This window comes from Phacochoerus africanus, chromosome 4, assembly GCF_016906955.1.
Source record: "Phacochoerus africanus isolate WHEZ1 chromosome 4, ROS_Pafr_v1, whole genome shotgun sequence".
NCBI classification, from domain to species: domain Eukaryota; kingdom Metazoa; phylum Chordata; class Mammalia; order Artiodactyla; family Suidae; genus Phacochoerus; species Phacochoerus africanus.
Window position 1 is genome coordinate 102,919,803 of NC_062547.1, and position 21,580 is coordinate 102,941,382.

Genomic DNA, 21,580 nt, shown 5'->3' on the forward strand with positions numbered 1-21,580 from the left:
AGGAAGGAATTTCAAGAGAGTTAAAGCCAAGGATTAGCTGAGGCTCACAAAAACCACTAGAGACAGCAGCAGCAATCTTTAGAGCTATTTTCAGAACAATAGATAGATGAAAATTATAGGTCCATTGCTTGAGAATGAGGGTGTCATGTTGAAAGAAAACACTGTACTTCCGCTTTTTTTCTGCCTATACCAAGAAGAGTGACCTTTAAACTGGCAGCATTGAGAGATCATTGTGTTAAGAGGTCATTGACATCCACCATAAGAGAAACTTAATGATAACTTAAATATTTTAGAGGAATTCAAATCCCAGGCCAAGACAAATTGCATTGTAGGCATTAAGCAGTCTCATTGATATGACCATAGTACTATTACAGTCTTTGAGAAATTTTGGGAAACAGGGAAAAGAATTCAAAAGATTGGAAAAAGATTTGTAAGACCCCAATTTTCAAAAAGGGGAAGGTGGAAGATGATAGGTTATATAATGTGTTTTAAGTATGTGCTACCCTTTCCTGCAGGTACCTTTCAATTGAGCCTTTCTGTACAGGAAGATTTTACTTCCCAGCTCATCAGAAGGGCTTGGCCATGTGTCTTACTATGGCCAATGGAATGTAAGAAGTGACATTATGCTACTTCCAAGCAGAATCTTTAAGCAACACTGTTTTCTGCCATCATTGTTAAAATATATGTTATCAGTTGTTTGCATGACTGCATAGATGTTATATTTCTCAAGTTTACATAAGAGCCATTACATAAGACACTCTCTGGAAAAGAGATTCAATGTGTTGGATGGCAAAATTAGAATTGCAAATGATATAATCTGTTGAAAAGATACTGAAGCAAATGTGATAGAATATATAACTTGAAGTTGTGTTACTTGAATATATATGTAACTTGAAGTTGTATTTTCAAACATCAGTTGTACTGGATGAAGGAGATCTGCTTGCTGAATTTCAGGTTAAAGCAGATAGTATGGATTGTTTCAAACCTCAAGTAATATCAGTTTGCTGGTGAAAGTGAATATGATCTGAGGCTATAATAATAATTGTTTAGTGTTCAGATCATTAAAGGGATTATTATGTGTTAGTATTATGCCCAGTTCTGGGTCCTATCCTTTAATAGGTATATTGATAAGACCCAAGAGTGTTGAGGTCAGTTTGTTGGGTAGAGTTGGACAGGTAGAGCAAGTGTGCCTAAACCTAAAACAGAGGACACCTGGTCTGTAAGAGAAAGGCTATCAGAGGAAGAGAGGAAAGCAGTTGCAAATGTGTCCACACCTAAGGGAGGAAGCTGGTTAAACATTTATATATCAAGAACTGCCTAGCTGCTTTAATGCATTTGACCATACTCCTGCCTTCCTAATCAGCCCCGCTTCCTGGTGATATTAAGTTCTGAATACATAGAAGGGATGAATAGTGAATAAACATGTATAATGAAAGAGCTTTCTAACCCTGGTTGAACATCAGGATCATTTGGGGGAGCTTTAAAAAATACAGATACCAAGCCTCACCTCAGACCTACTAATTTCTGGTGGTGGGCCTCAGGAATCTGTATTTTCATAAAACTCTATTGAATCTAATGATTTGTGAGCCACTGTGTCTTGTGAAGTGGTAGGTGTTCCACAGGCAAGAGTTGAAGGAGAGAACATTGGTATATCAGTACAGGAGGCAATATACCTTTAGGGATATTGGTTACCTGGGGCAGTGGTTCCCAGATTTTGGTCTTCATGTACCAGTACAACTCTTAAAAGAAATAGGACTCATCAACACTGGATGGCTGACTAGTATAACACACCAACCAACCATGCAAGCTACCTATTATCCCTACAGTTTCATTTAAAACAAAAATTAAATTTCTAAAGGACCTGGCAGAACATAATATAGAAAGAAAGCCCAACAATCTCTTAGATCGAATGAACTTAGCCACTTTTCTGCTTTTGCCATGGACTGTTGACAATTTCTTCACATTGTGCCATCATTTGGCATGTCAACATTTGAGAGATAACAGTGTAGGGTGTGTGCAGTTCTATATGATCTCTGGCAACATGTTGCTCCATTGTTAGGGGGGTGAAGTGGCTCAGAGCTGGGTTAGAGACCCTAGTTCTGACAATGGTGGAGGGGAAGGCTCTGAAAAGAGAGTATTGATGGTACAGGAGAGCACAGTGATACCTTGGATGATAGAGCAATTGCTTGGGAAACCGGCTCTTTAGCTATAGAAGAAAAACATATGGGTACCTGAAGTTAAATGCATTAAAATGCATGAAGCGCTTTCATATACATAATACCCCTTATTATGCCAGAGGGAAGAGCTATAGACATAGAGGAGGAAACTGAAGCTGACCCATTTCAATTTAAAGTAAACAAAAGCTTTCTGACAATCAGACCTTTCCAACAGACATTAACACACTATATGGAGATGGGATTATCCCCTCTGGAAGAGCTCAAAACTTAGAAATATGGTATATTAGGAGTTTGGGATTAACATATACACACTACTATATATAAAATAGGTAAATAATAAGGACCTACTATATAGCACAGGGAACTCTACTCAATATCTTATAATAATCTATAATGGAAAAGAATCTAAAAAAGAATGTATATATTATATATATAATATATAAATATAACTGAATCACTTTACTATACAATTGAAACTAATACAACATTGTAAATTAACTCTACTTCATTTAAAAAATAAAAGAAATGTGGATTAAAGTGTACTGGACTAAAAAAACTAAGTTGTTTTCTAAGCCTGGTAGGCCTCAGTAACACCTGGAAAGCCTTTCTTGGGATGGGGGGGGCACTGGCGGCATATGGAGATTCCCAGGCTAGGGATCTAATTCTTTATGGCTTCAATCAACTGAATATATAAACATTGCTCAATTTTTTTGAAAGTCTAACCCTTGGGAAAATTTTTTCAATTATCCATTGAGCCATTCAATGCCTTAGAAATATATTCTCATAAACACATTTTCTGTCTCTTCTTTTAACAGCAAGGCTCTATATGCATGTTATTCATTTACATATTCAACAAAAACCTAGTGGGAGCTAACTTTATGCCAGATACAATACTGGACATTGGGTAAACAAGATCTATGCTCCCATGCATCAATGTTCTGATAAAAGGAAAGAGAAAACAAACTTATAGGAAAATATATAAAGAGTTTCAGCTAGGGACAAGTGCTGTAAGGAAATTAAAAGAATCGGATAGCTATTGGGGTCCTCTTCTTTCTTTCTTTCTTTTTTATTTTTATTTATTTATTTTTGCTTTATAGGGCAGCACCCATGGCATATGGAAGTTCCCAGGCTAGGTGTCAAATCAGAGCTCTGTCAGCCTATGCCACAGCCACAGCCACAGCCACAGCCACAGTAACCTGGGATCCAAGCCTCATCTTCACGACACCACAGTTCACAGCAACGCCAGATCATCTACCCACTGAGCGAGGCTAGAGATCGAACCTGCATCCTCATGGATACTGGTTGGATTAGTTTCCCATCTAATCAGTCTCTTTGTAGAGAACAGACCACAGTCAGGTAAAAGTGGAATGAGGAAGACCAGCTGGAAGGCCGTAACATTGGTTCAGTCTAGAGATGATGGCTTTTTAGAGTAAAGTTTTTTTTGTGTTTTGTTTTTTGTCTTTGCCATTTCTTGGTCCACTCCCGTGGCACATGGAGTTTCCCAGGCTAGGGGTCGAATCGGAGCTGCAGCCACCAGCCTACACCAGAGCCACAGCAACACGGGATCTGAGCCATGTCTGCAACCTATACCACAGCTCACAGCAATGCCAGGTCCTTAACCTACTGAGCAAGGCCGGGAATTGAACCCACATCCTCATGGTTCCTAGTTGGATTCGTTAACCACTGCGCCACAATGGGAACTCCTACAGTAAAATTTTGACTGAGGGAATGTTTGTCAAAATCACATGTATGACTCTTACAACATGATTCTTGAACTTGTATTTTTCAGCCTTAATATTCAGGTGTCCAGCAAATATCATTAGTTTCATTTCTCCCTGCTCTTAGCTTACTGCTGCCCTTAGTTGAGAATTCCTAGGTTAGATGATTGTGCAGGACAACTTGGGCATTATCAGGCCAAATGGTGTACATCCAGTTAAAATCCAGAGAATAATACTCAAGTTGTTTCTGCCATTTCTGATTTTCTTCCTACAGATTCTCTTTCCCAATTTCCAACACTTAATTTTCTGTCCCCAGAAGAACACAGACTCCCAGTGTCTCCCCTCTCATCTGCCAACCCTAAAAGACACATAGATCTTAATTTTTATGCTGTTGTTTTGAGGGATTTTTTTTTTTTTGGTATATAGAGGAACACAGAGATGAATATAAATAAAAATGTAGAAAATGCCTCAATTTATTCCAAAATAGGAAGGGAGGGTGAACAAGTTACCTTTCCATTTCATTAAATCCCAAGTACAACTGGAGGGGGTGGAACGTATTTTCAACATCTTTTTTTTTTTTTTTTTTTAAGGGAAGTAATATGTTGACCTGGCTGTTGATAAGAAGATAATAAAATCTGGGAGTTTCCATTGTGTCTCAGCAGTTTAAGAACCCACCTAGTATCCATGAGGATGTAGGTTTGATCTCCATTCTCACTCAGTAGGTTAAAGATTTGGTGTTGCCATAAGCTGTGGTGTAGGTTGTGGATGCAGCTTAGATCCTATGTTGCTGTGGCTGTGGTGTAGACTGGCAGCTGCAGCTCCAATTTGATCCCTTGCCTGGAAACTTCCATATGCTGCAGGTGCATCCCTAAAAATAAAAAATGAAAAAGAGAAGATAATAAAACCTAATGTTTATTGAGTGATTGATATGTGCCAAGCATTGTTGCCCAGGGTCTTCTTAGAGTGTTTCTCTTATTGTTATCCCTCTTCACAGGTGAGGAAACAGGTACAGAGCTAGTAAGTAATTTGCTCCAGGTCCCACAGAGAGTGAGGGACCAACTAGAATATATATATATATTTCTTTTTGAAGGCCACATGTGCGGCATATGGGAGTTCCCAGGCTAGGGGTCCAGTTACAGCTGTAGCTGCTGGCCTATGCCACAGCCACAGCAACGTGGAATCTGAGCCATATCTATGACCTACACCATAGCTCATGGCAACGCTGGATCCTTACTTAATCCACTGAGCAAGGCCAGGGATCGAACCTTCATCCTCACAGATACTAGTCAGATTCCTTTCCACTGTGCCACAACAGGAACTCCCCACCCCAGGATTTAAGCCAGCTTTTTCTCTTCCTTAGGCTATGCTACCTTTCCTGGTAAGAGGACTTTAATCTGTAGAGAAAGGAGGAGGCTTTGCAGCTGTGATGCTAAAGATCCATTCACCAGGTATGTGCCCTGCCTTCCTAACTCCTCCTCCAGGCTCTCTGTGCTCAAGCCGCCTTTTACCTGGGGAGCCTCGCTTTCAGTCCCAATTTGCATCAGTCTATCCTTCACTTAGGTCTTTATTGATAATTATGTCTTTAAGTATGAGGTTGCCAAAATTAAAAGAAATATTCCTCCTCTCCTTACTGTTGAATTTCTGACTTGCATGGTCCAATACTTTTTTGCTTTAATGGCTGCTGTTTGCTTCTTGGTGGGTGCTCTCCTCATGTCTGAAGGGGGGGCTGGGAAGGCCAAGTTCGCTAAGCTAGAGGGATACAAAGCTTTCTTCTTTGTGGTTTGTCCCCTTGAGTGTTGAGACATTCATTTATCAGCTTGTCCCTCTCACAGGTATACTCTTGGTCACAGCAGGCTCCAGGAGATTACTTGTCTCACTACTGAATTTTCTTTATATGTTTTTTTTTAAGTATGTATGAAATTATAGTCTTGAGCTTTCCTTTTTCATACACAAACTAATCATTATGAAACCCAATAATGATCCCTGAGGGAAAAACCACATGGAGCGAAAGGGCTCAGACGTGGAGTGAGGGTGTTGGACAACAGACATCATTCCGGGACCCGTGAACACGATTCTTTCCAGGGGGTCGGTACACTGCATTTTTATGACCTGAAATTATTTTTCAGGATATTACACCATAGTTTCCACAAAGCACAACTGTGTGCTAAAATGTCCATTTTGCATGCTCCATATCGTTCTTGAGCCTGAAATTGCAAGGTTTGCATATCATGTATTATTGATCTGATGTTTTGACTTAAAGACAGGAGAGGGGGAAAGCTTACAGGACAAGAAAACTCATAAACACTCCTAGAGATAAAGGGACTGATTTTCTGTAATTTGTTTGACAAAAATGCTTTAACATTTTATGCTTGTGGATGATGTAACTAGAGGATGGTTAATTGATGATTTGCCTTTGAATATAAGAAAGGAGTGTGAGGGAGAAGTTCCTATAAAATCAGAGATTTAAATATGATTTCTTTTCATAAAATGGAAGATGAGTATACCTCAGCATTTACTTTTGAGAAAGAAAGATTCTGGCATTCAGTTTTAAAGGAAAAGCAGTCCTGTTCTTGGGCCAAAATCAGGACAAGGAATGTTCTGGCATATTTGCCTTTCAGAAAAGGCGGGGTTAGGGGATGGGAGTGGGAATATTACTTTTATCTTCTAGCAAAATCTATTCTTAAGAAAGACTCGAGAACTTATTTACACTAAAGAGAAAATGACTGAACACTGCTTAAAATACCACCTCTCTCTTCCAAAGGAAGTTATAGTTTCAAAAGGATCAAATCTTTAGGTGAAAGAGTAAACTCTTTCCAATTATGATTTATTTATGTATTTGTCTTTTTTGCTTCTTTTCAAAAAGTTAATATTGAATTTTGTTCCAAAAAGGAGATTTAAGGCCTAATACAATTAATAATAAATAATTGACAACATAATTGAGATTACTAATATTGGGAATTTGAGGTTTTAGGGCAACATGGGAAGAACTGTTTATTTTATCTTGAGGTCTTACTGGAGCAGGAGTTGGGTGGAAGGATCAATTCCCTTATAGTACAGCTTTTTGGCACATGTGAGATAATTTTTGGTCTAAAGTTAGTGTTTTTTTAATCTCTCAGCTTGCATGGGGCATTTAGTACAGTTTACTATGCTAGGGTTAGTTCTTTGATAGCCTTCTTTTTGGTTATTTATTAACCTCACTTTAAAGTATAACTTAATCATTCAAGGAAGGTACAAAGTTCAGTTAATGTTTTCTATTGTTCCTAATTATGATAACATATAAGACCGCTGTATAACATGAAACACCTCCTAAAACATAAAATTCCTATATGAAGCAATTAGCCTGTGGGGCACTGGCTCTGGATATCAGCATCATTCAGGGTAATCCTGCAGTAATAGAAAAATACTGCCACATCAGTGGAATGTTTACATATTATCTGTGTTGCAGATAGTCTATGTGCTTCAGTTCTTACCTTCTCCACCTCCTCCTGCCCCTGTTGCTCTCCATATAAGGACAGGATGGCAAAGGAGATGAAATACTCCTTTAGGGGAATCCAGAAGGAAGAGAACAGTAGATTTCCTCTTCTCTAGAGATGTCTATTTTGCAACTCATCAAGGAGGATAAATTGCTTAGGATCCAGAATTCTAACTGAACACAGGGGTTCAGTTTTCACCCCACTTGAAATAGTGTAAAAAGGAGCCCTAGAAGACTGGAGTAAGTTTCTAGGTGCTTTATTTACCAAACAGGAAAAGATTGTATTTCCCTTACCTGTCTTCCCAGAACCTAGAAGAGTGGCTAAATATATATGCATTCAGTAAATACTTGTAAGGTGAATGGATACTGGAATCTTCCTTCTTAGACCTCATTTCTAAGTGTCCATGTAATAGCTCTGAGGTACTTTTCAGGTAGCAGAAATTGTTCAGTTCCTACCCTGTGGATTGGCTGAAGATGAACAAATTCCTGCTCATTATACTGAGTTCATCCAAGGTGCTCAGCTCTGGAATCAAGTTGCTTGGATTCTAATGTACCTTCACTATTAGCTAGCTGTGTAAATGGAGAGAGGTTGCTTAGCTGTTCTGGTGCTCGATTTCCTCAACTATAAAAGGGGTTGTTAGGAGAAAGAACTGATGTAGTAAGTGCACAGTACTGGACAGCCATGGTCTGATAAATATTAGCCAGCAGCTGTGGTACCCCTAGCTTTGGGAAAGATCAAGTCCTACCTGCTAAAAAGAAGGCTCTATTTGGCTGGAAATAATAGGAACTTCAAGGAGTTAAAGAAGAATTTCCAACTACCTGTGGCTTTTCAAGTTATGTGATAATTAAAGGAACATTGTAAAGACTGCTTTCCAGAAAGAGGTAGACAGCCATGCAAAAGGTTTTGAGTTAGGAATAAATGCTAGTGGGTTTCTCTCTTAAAAGAGATTTTTAGAATTTTTTTCCAATAAAATGAAGAGAATTTATGTGTCTAAAAAATTAAAAAATAAGTTTAAAAGCCTTAAGGATGAGATTTTACTTTGAAGTTATTTTTCTTTAACAAACATAACATTCTAGCCAAATATTTATTAAGAAACTACATCCTAAGCATTGTGTTAGGTTCTTGGGAAGATAAGTGAAAAGGGTGTGGTGCCTATCCTAAATAGTCAGATAAATGATGCCCTTCAAAATCATTATCCTGGGATCCCATGTATTTATTGCTCTCAATACCTTCAAACAACTTTTGAACAATGCCTTCAGAGTCATTGCCCAAGCCACACAAATACAGTGTGGCCTCTTGTTTTGGAAGGACTAATATTCAGCTGACATTAAAATACCACAAATCTCCTTTATTGGTTAGTTAATGCCACATCTCAGAAACCTCCACATATAACTGCTGCACTTTCCCCTATTGGACCCTCTAGAAATCCTCACAATCCTGCTACTAAAGAGTTAATACATGGATCTTGGTCAAAGTCCTCCAGTACCTTGCTCTAGTGACATCTGTTCTGATTGATCTGTTTCCTGCCAAACCTATTGCTGAATATTTAAAAATCACTCCTAATTTTGAGTGTCATATTGCATTTCCCCTAATCCTTTTGTCACATGGTGCACCAAGGGTCCCATCTCCTACTCTAGATTACTGTTAGCTATTGATGAAGATTTAATCCAACTTTAAAGGGTGATGCTTGGCTATCTTTAAAGACATTTGTTAAAAGCAAACAGAGTAAAGGCACATCCATAAGAAAGGTCCTAAGATGGTTCTGAACAAAGGCAAACGTCATCAAGATTTGTCTGGGGTGTCCCAAGATGACTTCTCTGAGGGGATTCATTCATTTCCTATGTGAATTCCAATGATTTTATGAACAGAAAGAATAATACCAAGCCAATCACTTTAGAGTCACATCTTGCATATTAGATGAATGTCTGCTTCTAAAAGAGTTGCATTTTGAAGTCATAAAGGGATATGATAGGCATTTTGGAATTACTAATACCCAGGTATAAAAATAACTGAATATTTCTTCTAATGACAGTATGATTCAGAATCATTCAAAATTGCATAGTGTAGCACAATCATAGAGGAAAGAGTTTTTGTTGGGGAATGTGAATCCAGAAACATGTTATAAAATATGCTTATTTTTAATAGGTGGATTTGTATGTGGGGATCTAAATTTATTTTTACTTTGTTATAAGATGCTCAAAAAGCAAAAGTGCCAATTGGCAAAACAAAATAAAGCAAAAAGGACTTTGCAAAGACAAAACTATTTATTGATTGGTGAGACCCAATTTTGAAAGGAATGAATATCTGATACTTGTGCTAAGTGACAGTTTACTTTAGGTTGCAAAATGTAGAAGGTTGATAAATGGTGTTTAATAAAATTTCTACTGGTTCAACTGCTAAACCATTCTTTGAAAATCAGTAGATTTCTATCAGTGTGATACACCATACTAACAAACTGAAGAATAAAAACCAAATGTCATCTCAATAGAGGCAAGAAAATATTTTGACAAAATTCAACACCCATTTCTGATAAAACCCTCAGAAAATAGGCATAGAGGAAACCTACTTCAACATAATAAAGGCCATATATGACAAAGCCACAGCTAACATCATTCTCAATGGTGAAAAGTTGAAAGCATTTCTGCTAAGATCAGGAAGAGGACAAGGATATCCACTTTAACTACTTTTATTCAACGTAATTTTGGAAGTCCTGGCCATAACAATCAGAGAAGGAAAAGAAATAAAAGGAATTCAAATTGAAAAAGAAGTGGAATTGTCACTCTTTGCAGATGACATGATACCATACGTAGAAAATCCTAAAAATACTGCCGGAAAACTACTAGCAGTCATCAATGAATTTGGTAAAGTTGCAGGATACAAAATTAAGACGGAAATCTCTTGCATTCCTATACACTAGCAAGAAAAGATAAGAAAGAAAAACAAAGGAAACAATCCCACTTACCATTGCATCAAAGAGAAGAAAATACCAAGGAACAAACCTACCTAAAGAGGCAAAAGACCTGTAGCTGAAAACTATAAGACGTTGATGAAGGAAATTGAAGATGGATTGGAAGAATCATATTTTAAATGACTGTACTACCCAAGGCAATCTACAGATTCAGTGAAATCCATGTAAAATTACTAATGGCATTTTTCACAGAACTAGGACAAAAAAATCCTTATGGAAACACAAAGGACCCAGAATAACCAAAACAATCTTGCAAAAGAAAAACAAAGCTAGAGGAATCAGGCTCCCTGACTTCAGACTGTACTACATAGCTAGAGTCATTAAAACAATATGGTACTGGCACAAAAACAGAAGTATAGATGAGTGAAACAGGGTAGAAAGCCCATGCACCTATAGTCAATTAATCTATGACAGAAGAGCCAAGAATATGCAATGGAGAAAAGACAATCTTTTCAATAATTGGTTCTGGGAAAACTGGACATCTACATGTAAAAAAATGAAATTAGAACATTCTCATTGCCATTTTAAGCCTAGTTTTCCAGTTGACTCTATGTTTCTCTTTTCTTTTCTTTTTTTTGGCTGGATGGTTTCCACTTATTGTATACTTGAGAACTTTTCAGTTTTTGTGAATGTAATGTTTGGCTTTGATTTGTGGTTGCCCTGTTTTTTAAGTATGTTAACACCTTCCTATATCTGCTTTCTTTAGCCTGATAATCATATAGGCTCAAACACATCATTAAGATTAAAAAAAAAAGAATCTATTTTTTCTTACTTCCCTTATCCACATTGTATGATTTTGATGTCTTCTTCTTCTTCTTTTTTTAATTAACATTTTCATGTTTGGATCTGTATGCTGCCTCATTTAAGTGACTGCTTTCCAACTGTGGTTTCCTCCATCCTAGTTCTTCCTTTTTTTTTTTTTTTTTAGATTTAGAGAAGCCCTTTCAGTATTTCTTTTAGAATGGGTTTCCCATTGATGTACTCTTTCAGCTTTTGTTTGTTGGAGAAATTCTTTATTTCCCCTTCTATTTTAAATGATATTCTTGCTGGATAGAGTATTCTAGGTTGCAGATTTTTTCTTTTCAGCACTTTTTGCCACTCCCTTCTGCCTGTAGTCTTTCTGTAGAGAAATCAGCTGATATCCTTATTGGGATTCCCTTATAATTAACACTTTGCCTTTCTCTTGCTGCCTTTAGAATCCTCTTTAAATTTTACCATTTTTATTATAATATGTCTTGGTGTGGGCCTGTTTGGGTTCAACTTATTTGGGGCCCTCTGTGCTTCCCTTATCTTGATATCAGTATCCTATAGATTTGGAAAGTTTTCAGCCATAATTTCTTCAAATATATTTTCAATCCCCTTTTCTTTTTCTTCTGCTTCTGGACTTCCTATTATGCATAGATTGGCCCACTTTATATTATCCCATAGATCTCTTACATTGCTTTCATGATTTTTTTCATTTGATTTTGTGTCTGCTGTCCTATTTGGGTGACTTCTATTATTCTATATTCCATGTCACTAATTCATTCCTCTGCATTATTCATTCTGGTCTTTATTGCTTTCAGCTTGGTTTGTACCTCTGCAAATGAATTTTCCAGTTTATCTTGGCTCCTCCTTATATTTTCTAGCTCATTTCTGAGGGAATCTGCATTAATGTTCATATCCCTCTTAATTCCTTAAGTAGTTTGACTATCTCCCTTTTGAACTCAAAGTCTGTCAGACTGCAGAGGTCTGTTTCATTGCTGATTGCTTTAGGTGAATTCTCCTGTTGCTTTAACTTAAACATTCCTTAACATAATTAAAGCCACTTATGACAAACCCACAGCAAATGTAATACTCAATGGAGAAAAGCTGAAACCTTTCCACTAAAATCTGGAACAAGACATGGGTGCCTTCTCTCACCACTGTGATTCAACATTGTATTGGAAGTTCTAGTCACAGAAATCAGACAAACAAAAGAAATTAAAGGCATCCAAATAGTGATAGAAGAGGTAAAATTGTCACAGTATGCAGATGACATGATACTATATATAGAAAACCCTAAGGACTCAACCCAAAAACTACTCCAACTGATCAACAAATTCAGCAAAGTAGCAGGATATAAGTTTAACATTCAGAAATCAGTCACCTATCTATATGCTAAAAATGAAATATTAGAAAAGGAATATAAAAATACAATACCTTTTAAAATTGCACCCCCAAAAAATCATATACCTGATCAAGGAGGTAAAAGACTTGTATGCTGAGAACTATAAAACATTAATCAAGGAAGAGATAGAAAGATACTCCATGCTCCTGGGCTGGAAAAAATAATATTGTAAAAATGGCCATACTACCCAAAGCTATCTACAGATTCAGTATGATCCCTATTAAATTGCCCACAACATTTTTCACAGAACTAGAACAAACAATCCAAAAATTTATATGGAACCACAAAAGACCCAGAATTGCCAAGGCAATTCTGAGGAACCAAAACCAAGCGGGAGGCATAACTCTTCCAGACTTCAGGCAATATTACAAAGCTACAGTCATCAAGACAGTGTGGTATTGGTACCAAAACAGACATACAGACCAATGGAACAGAATAGAGAACCCAGAAATAAACCCAGACACCTATGGTCAGTTAATCTTTGACAAAGGAAGCAAGAACATAAAATGGGAAAAAGACAGTCTATTCAGTAAGTATTGCTGGTAAACCTGGACAGCTGCATGTAAATCAGTGAAACTAGAACACACCCTCACACCATGAAAATAAACTCAAAATGGCTTAAAAACTTAAATATAAGACCAGACACCATCAAACTCCTGGAAGAGAATATAGGCAAAACATTCTCTGACATCAACCTCATGAATATTTTCTGTGGTCAGTCTCCCACAGCAACAGAAATAAAAGCAAAATAAACCAATGGGACCTCGTCAAACTGACAAGCAAAGGAAACCAAAAAGAAACCAAAAAGACAACTTACAGAATGGGAGAAAATAGTTTCAACTGAGAGAACTGACAAGGAACTAATCTCTAGAATATACAAGCAACTTATACAACTCAACAGCAAAAAAACCAACAACCCAATTGAAAAATGGGCAAAAGACCTGAATAGACATTTTTCCAAGGAAGATGTACAGATGGCCAACAAGCACATGAAAAAATGCTCAACATCCCTGATTATTAGAGAAATGCAAATCAAAACTACCATGAGATACACCTCACACCAGTCAGAATGACCATCATTCATAAGTCCACAAATACCAAATGCTGAAGGGGGTATGGAGAAAAGGGAACCCTCCTGCACTGTTGGTGGGAATGTAAGCTGGTACAACCACTATGGAGAACAGTATGGAGGTACTTAGAAATCTATACATAGAACTACCATATGACCAGCAATCCCACTCTTGGGATATATCTGGAGAAAACTTTCCTTAAAAAAGACACATGCACCTGCATGTTTATTGCAGCACTATTCACAATAGCCAAGACATGGAAACAACCCAAATGTCCATTGACAGATGCTTGGATTAGGAAGATGTGGTATATATACACAATGGAATACTACTCAGCCATAAAAAAGAATGAAATGATGCCATTTGCAGCAACATGGATGAAACTAGAGACTCTCATCCTGAGTGAAGTAAGTCAGAAAGACAAATACCATGTATAACTTATATCTGGAATCTAATATGTGGCACAAATGAATCTTTCCACAGAAAAGAAACTCATGGACTTGGAGAATAGACCTGTGGTTGCCAAGGGGGAGGGGGAGGGAGTGGGAGGGATTGGGAGCTTGAGGTTAATGGATGCAAACTATTGCCTTCAGAATGGATTAGCAATGAGATCCGGCTGTGTAGCACTGGGAACTATGTCTAGTCACTTATGATGGAACATGATAATGTGCGAAAATAGAATGTATACATGTATGTGTAACCGGGTCACCATGCTGTACAGTAGGAAAAAAATGTATTGGGGAAATAATTAAAAAAAAAAGACATTCTCTTATACTATGCTAAAATATAAACTCAAAATGGATGAAAGACCTAAATGTAAGGGTTTATACTATAAAACTCTTAGAGGAAAACAGAGGCAGCACACTTTAATGTAAATCACAGCAATATCTTCTCAGATCCACCTCCCAAAGTAATGAAAATAAAAACAAAACTAAATAAGTGGAACCTAATTAAACTTAAAATCTTTGTCACAGAAAAGCAAACCATTAAAAAAAGAAAAAAAGAAAAGACAACCCACAGAATGGGAGAAAAATCTTTGCAAACAAGGTGACTGACAAGGGCTTAATCTCCAAAATATGCAAAAATCTCATACAGCTTTATATGTTAAAAAACCCAATCAAAAAATGGTCAGAACATCCAAATAGACATTTCTCTACAGAAGACAGGCGAATGGCCAAAAAGCACATGAAAGGATACTCAATCTCACGAAGGGAGAAATGCAAATCAAAGTACAATGAGGTATCACCTCACACCAGTCAGAATGGCCATCATCAAAAGTCTATAAACAATAAATGCTGGAGAGCGTGTGGAGGAAAGAGAACTCTCCTATACTGTTGCTTAAAATGTAAATTGGTGCAACCACTATGGAGAACAGCATGGAGATTCTTTAAAAAACTAAATATAAAACTACCATATCATCCAGCCATCCCACTCCTGGGCATATATCTGGAGAAAACGACAGTTCGAAAAGATAGGTGTGCCCCAGTGTTCATTGCAGCACTATTTACAATAGCCAGTGCATTTGTAGTAACCTAAATGTCCATCAGTGGAGGACTGGATAAAGAACGTGTGTAATATATATACAATGGAATGTTTCTGGGCAATAAAAAAGAACAAAATAATATTATTTGCAGAAACATGGATGGACTTAGGACTTATCATACTAAGTGAAGTAAATCAGACAGAAAAAGACAAATATCGTATAATATCACTATGATAAAATAATTACAAATGGGTAGAAAGTTTTTATAAATGAGATAAACAAAAAGATTACCTACAGTCCTACCACCTCTAACAAGCATCATCATTTTTTGTGTATGTTGATATGCATTTTCTGTGTATGTGTATTGTAGGGATATATATATGTGAATGTATGTGTGATTTACAAAAATCATATTCATAACCTCTTACATGACATACTGTGATATCTGTCAATGTAAGCCACTAAATAGTACTATACATAATTTTGTGTAGGGATTGCATAATATTCTACCATACATAAATATCTTAATGTATTTCACTAATCTTTTATTGGGCATTTAGATAACTTTTAATCTTTTAGCTATTATGTTGTAGAGACTTTTGGCCATTTGAAGAATTTAAAATAATTTTTGTGCTATTATTTCCTTGGACAGTTAAGCCTATGAATCCCTTCTCAGAATATTTTTTTTTCATAAAATACATAGGGTTACAGAAGAAACCAATTATATTGAAAGGGTTATCAAAATATTTTTAAAAATTTGTGACATGTGCTTCATTATCAACATATTAAATAACAGGATCTAGTGACACATCTTGTAATAACAATAATTTTAACTAGTGATAAACATAAATGAATTTTGAGATACTTAGCAATTAGAATAATAGTGGCTGCTATGTTCCTTTTACTTCATTGTGATTTGTTGCTCACCTTAATAATAGAAGGAAATGCCCAGTTTCAGTTAGAGGTTAATAAAAATAAAAGATGTGAAATTTGTTCCTGTCCAGACTCATGGATAGCTAGTATTTTATCTTTGAAACTTCATAACCACAGACCTCAGATTAAGAACCTTTGTGAACATATGAGATTAACTTGAAAGCATTGAAAATAGTAACAAGGGAGAAGCATGTATGTTCCCCAAAGATTAGCGATATGGACTTAAAATAACAAAATGGTACTAAACTTGGTGAAACCAATGGAGGTTGAGAATCATAATCTGTAACACAAATAGACCAGGATGATGAGTAATGGTGGAAGAAACCTAGGAGGAGTTGTGGGAAGCTAATTATGAGTAGGGTTTCAAAGGAATGGAAGAGCAAAGAAAAACCCTGCTATTTAAGGCTTCTAATGAAAAGACATCGTGTTATTGAAAAGGAGAGAGTGATCTTTTCTCTTAACTTAGTGAAACCCAAATGTCCCAGCCTCAACAACCAATGACTACAAAATATTATCTCATTTCCTCTAAATACCCGAGTGATATGAGCTTCAGCCTCACAGACCAACCTGATGGCCTGTAATTGGTTCTCCTACAAAAGGTCCACTAACTTTCCCTCTGTTTCCAAGGGTGCTCTTTTCAGCTTGTGCAGGAAAGAGCAGGTCTTCCTACTCTTGCATTTGGGCTTTCTGCAAAGCCACCGCACATTGCCTCTGTTGTCAATCACCCTTGTGAGGTTGATGGACATAGATTTTTACCGTCTCTTTGTCTTGGTTTTGCGGGGACTGGGGTCTTCTCTGTGCCCTTAGCTAGTCAGTTCTAAGCAAAAACCAGTTCTCCTAATTCCACACAGCAGAGATCAGGCTGCAAGTTTCCACAAAACTTCACCAACATTGGAGATGGGTTATGTTGGGAAGTACTAAACAGAATTAATTTACATCCACAGCAAGGCCTCAAGGACCAGCCCTGCCTCAAGGTGGCTAAAGGGATTTCTCACTCTCCAGCTCTCAGAGTACTTAAACACCAGAGAGAGTTTTTCTTCTCTCTAGTGAAAGTTCTACTCTCCACAGTCTCTACATTTCCAGTCCAGACCCCTCCTGGTATTGGCAGTGGGAATACCATATGGGAAAAACTCCAGCTATACCCACAGAGGTTGATAATTGATTAGTTAAACATCTACACATTCTGGATTACCTACTCCTAAATAACATCATGAGTAGGAATTCCAAAGTCCAGCCTGTTTCTTTTTTCAGTTTCTCTCTAGCACGCAGTGAAGTTCATATCTGCATATATCTTTTCTTTAAGTCTTCTGCAAACAACTCAAGTGGCGAGAACAAACACGTATTTTCATCTTTGAGTCATGTTCTAATAGGATGGTTCTTTTTTTTTTTTTTTTTTTTACTGTTCAGTTTTGAGTTCTTTATGCATCCTATATAGTAGGCTTTAGTCAAATATGCATTTGCAAGTCTTTTCTTAAGTCTGTCTTTTTATCCTTCTTATGTTCTTTTGCAGAGAAAAAGTTTTCATTTTGATAAAATACATTTTATCAATTTGACCGTTTAGGGGTTGTGCTTTTGGTCTCCAGGCTAAGAACTCTTTGCTTAGCTCTCAATTCCAAAGGTTTTCTCATGTTTTTTCCTACTAGTTACAAGGTAATATAGTTTTACATTTTACATTTAAGTCCATGTCCCATTTTTTGGTTAATTTCTGTGTAAGACATTTAGGTTGAAGTTCTTATTTGTTCATTTTCCTTGTTTGTTTTTTTGTTTATTTATTTATTTATTTTTTATTTTATTTTCCAGTTTCTCCAGCACCACTGGTTGAAAAGATTATCCTTCCTCCATTAAACTGCTTTCGCACCTTTGTCAAAAGTCAGTTGGACATATCTGTGTGGGTGTATTTCTAGGCTTTCTATTCTGTTCCATTGATCTATATGTCTCTCCTTCCACCAATACCACCCCATTTTGATTACTGTAGCTGTACAATAAATCTTAAAATCGGGTAGCCTTATTTCGCCTTACAATTTTATTCTCTCTCCCTTATTCTTCTTAAAATTTTAAAAAAAGTTACTCTAGTTTCTTTGCCTTTCCACATAAATTTTAAGAAGAATAATATTGCTTAAATCTATAAAAATTCTAGCTAGGGTTTTGATAGAAATTGGATTAAACCTGTGTATTAATTTAGGGAGAATTAACATCTTTACTCTGCGAGCTTTCCAGTTCAGGCACATTGGCAAGTCTCTACATTTATTTAAATCTTTTCTGATTTCTTTCACTAGCATTTTGTGGTTTCCAGCATACAAATCTTGCACAGATTTTCTTAGGTTTGCACCTACATATTTTGGGGGTTTTTTTGAGGGGAATGATTGGTATTATATATTTTAATTTTAGTGTTCATTGGTAGTATATAAAAGTGAAGTTGATTTTTGTATGTTTATTTCATATCTTGTACCCTTGCTGTACTGATATAGTATTACTAGGAGTTTTCTTACAGATTGCTTGAGATTTTCTATGTAGATAGTCATGTCATCTGCAAATAGATAGTCCTATTTCATTTTTTCTCATCACTATGCCTGTTTATTTCCTTTTCTTGCTTTATTGTACTATATAGAATTTCCAGTAGGATGTTGAATAAGAATATAGATATTTGCTTTGTTTCTGGTCTTTGGAGGAAAGTATTCATCTTTTATCATTAACTATAATATTAACTTTATCAGGTTGACAAAGTTCCCCTCTGTTCCTAGTTTTCTGAGAGTTTTTGTCATAAGTGGGTATTGAATTTTGCCAAATGCTTTTTCATAGCAAGTGATGTAATCATGTGAATTTTTTTTAGAACGTTATTATAGAAGACTATGTTGACTGTTTTCAAATATTGAACTCAGTTTGCATCCCTGGAATGAACTCTACTTGGTCATGGCATATAATTTATCTTATTTATTGCTGCATTTTATCTCACAATGTTTTCTTAAGGACTTTTACAAGAGTCACACTGACCTATAGTTTGCTTTTCATGTACTCACTCTGTCTAGTGTCAGGGTAATGTTAGCTTCATGAAATGAATTTGGAGTGTCCTCTCCTCTTCTCTTTCTGGAAGACATTATATAAAGTTGGTGTTAATTCTTCTTTAAATATTTGGAAGAATTCTCCAGTGAAATCATCTTGACCTGGGTCTTTATTTTTTGGAAGTTTTAAATTATTAATTCAATTTCCTTTATAGTTGTTGGGCTATACAAATGATCTATTTAATACCAGATTAGTTATGGTACTTCATGCTTTTTAGAGATGGTCCACTTCACTTAAGTTGTTAGACTTACATGCGCAAAATTATACATAGTACTCCTATGTTATCCATAGTCTGTTGTGATATCCCTTGTTTAATTTCCAGTATTGCTAGTTTGTGGTTTCTCTTTCTTTTTTTAATTTCTGATATTTGTTATGTCTATCTTTTGTGTTTATTTTTCACTTCTTTTTCTAGGTCCTTGAGGTAAGACCTTATATTATTGACTTGAGACTTTTCCTTCCTCCTTCCTTCCTTCTTTGGCCACACCTGCAGCATATGGAAGTTCCCAAGCTAGGAGTCGAATTGGAGCTGCAGCTGCCAGCCTCCACCACAGCCACAGCAACATGGGATCTGAGCTGCATCTGTGACCTACACCACAGCTCATGAAAATGCAGGATTCTTAACCCATTGAGTGAGGCCAGATATTGAACGTGCATTCTCACCAATACTAGTTGGGTTCTTAACCTACTGAGCCACAATGGGAACTCCTCCTCTTTTCTAATGTAAGCATTTACTGCTATAAATTTCCCTCTCAGCATTGCGTTAGTTGTGTCTCCCAAATTTTTATATGTTATACTTCCATTTTCATTCAGTTCAATGTTATTTGTAATTTCTCTTGAGACTTCCTCTTTGACTCATGCATTCTTTAGAAAAAACTTTTTTTCTATTATTGATTTCTAGTTTGCTTTCATTGTGGTCAGAGAACACACTCTAATGATTTAAATTCTTTTAAATTTGAAGATTGTTTTATGGCCTATGGTAAGGTCTATCTTGGTGTATATTCCATGGCTTTTGAAAAAAATATGTGAGTTCTGCTGTTGCTGAATAGACTGTTCCATAAATGTTGATTGAATTTTGTTGGTTTGTGGTGTTTTACATTATTTTTATATTCTTCCTGGTTTTCTGTGTAGTTGTTCCACCAGTTGTTGAAAGAGAGATGTTGAAGTCTCCAATTATAGTTGTAGATTTGTTTGTTTCTCTTTTTAGTTCCACTAGTTTTTGCTTCAGATATCTCGTAGCTCTGTTGTTTGGTGCATACATCTCCAGGATTGCCATGTCTTATTGTTGAACTGACCCTTTTATCATTATGTCATGTCACTCTCTGTCTCTGGTAAATCTTTGCTCTTAATTTTACTTTATCTGATATTAATATAGCTACTCCTATTTTCTTTTGATTAATGTTTGCATGATTATCTTTTTATTTCCTTCTACTTTCATCCTGCCTATATTATATTTGAGGGGAATTTCTTATAGGCAGCATATAGTTAGGGCATGCTTTTTAAACGACAGCTAAGCTTTGTCTTTTGGTGCATTTGAACATCTTTTTGTCTATAAAATTTATCTTCTTAGTATTAAATAAATAATAATGTTCACAGTATACAAAATAAAAAAGATATCAAAGAGAATGTATTAAACAGTCAGTTTCTTTCTCCTCTTTCCTACAGTCTTCCCATACCCTTCCCAAGAGGCAGCCATCTTCTTCTATTTTCTGTTGTCTCTTCCTTCAGAGCCAGTCTATACACATGTGAATATTAATGTTCTTTTTTTAGAAAGATAAAATACATCTTTAATACAAATAAGAACAAAGTATGTTACATATAGAGCATGCTGGCAGCATATCAATAAAAATATTTTCTTTTAGCTTTAAAAGCCAGTCTTGGGAAGTGTGCTCTTTTACACCAGAAGATTAAATCTGAAAGTCTACATAAGTTGAAGGCATTTAAGAAACAGAATGGATAATGTAATTTATAATGAGGTATGTAAATTGCTAAGTTTATATATAGCTTGAATAAAAAATAATTTAGAATAAACATGGTAGAAATCTTAATATTTTATGTCATAAATTTATGGAGTTGTGAAGTTACTTAGAAGAAACTGTATATATAGCTAAGAGTAATGAAATGAGACTAAGAAAAGGAAAGGCAATATTTTAAGTCAAAATATAGTTCCTGGAAACTTTGTAGAATACTTTATGCTATTATTTTCATATATACCCAAATGAGGAAAGCCTAATATCTCATGAAATAAGATGGAATTTTTGTTCACCTTCTATTAATTGCCAGATAAACAGATTTCTGAAGCAGAGATGAATTAATCTATTAAACAAATATATATTAACTGTCTACTTTGTCTCAGAGACAGTTCTAGTCAATGAACAAGACAGACAAGGTCTTTGCAACCTTGGAGCTCATATTCTGGGGAAAGTAGTGGGGAACAACAAAAATAAATAATAAAAATCAAGAAAAAATCCAGGTAATATTAGACATTTTGACAGGAATAAAATAGGGTTAAGTGTAACAGAGACACAGGGAGAATGTTTTATATTTGGTGT

General features: G+C 36.1%; 1 long non-coding RNA gene across 4 annotated transcripts in view; it reads left to right on the plus strand.

Moving 5' to 3' along the window:
- The window catches only part of LOC125126182 (uncharacterized), a 255,757-nt gene that overhangs the window by 226,540 nt on the left and 7,637 nt on the right, over positions 1-21,580 (plus strand). For 3 of the 4 annotated variants that reach the window (XR_007134539.1, XR_007134540.1, XR_007134538.1), the window contains exons 4-5: positions 5,256-5,343; positions 20,891-21,004. This is a non-coding gene — a long non-coding RNA (uncharacterized LOC125126182). The remainder of the gene's footprint in view (positions 1-5,255; positions 5,344-20,890; positions 21,005-21,580) is intronic. The other variant, XR_007134541.1, reaches the window with a different exon arrangement.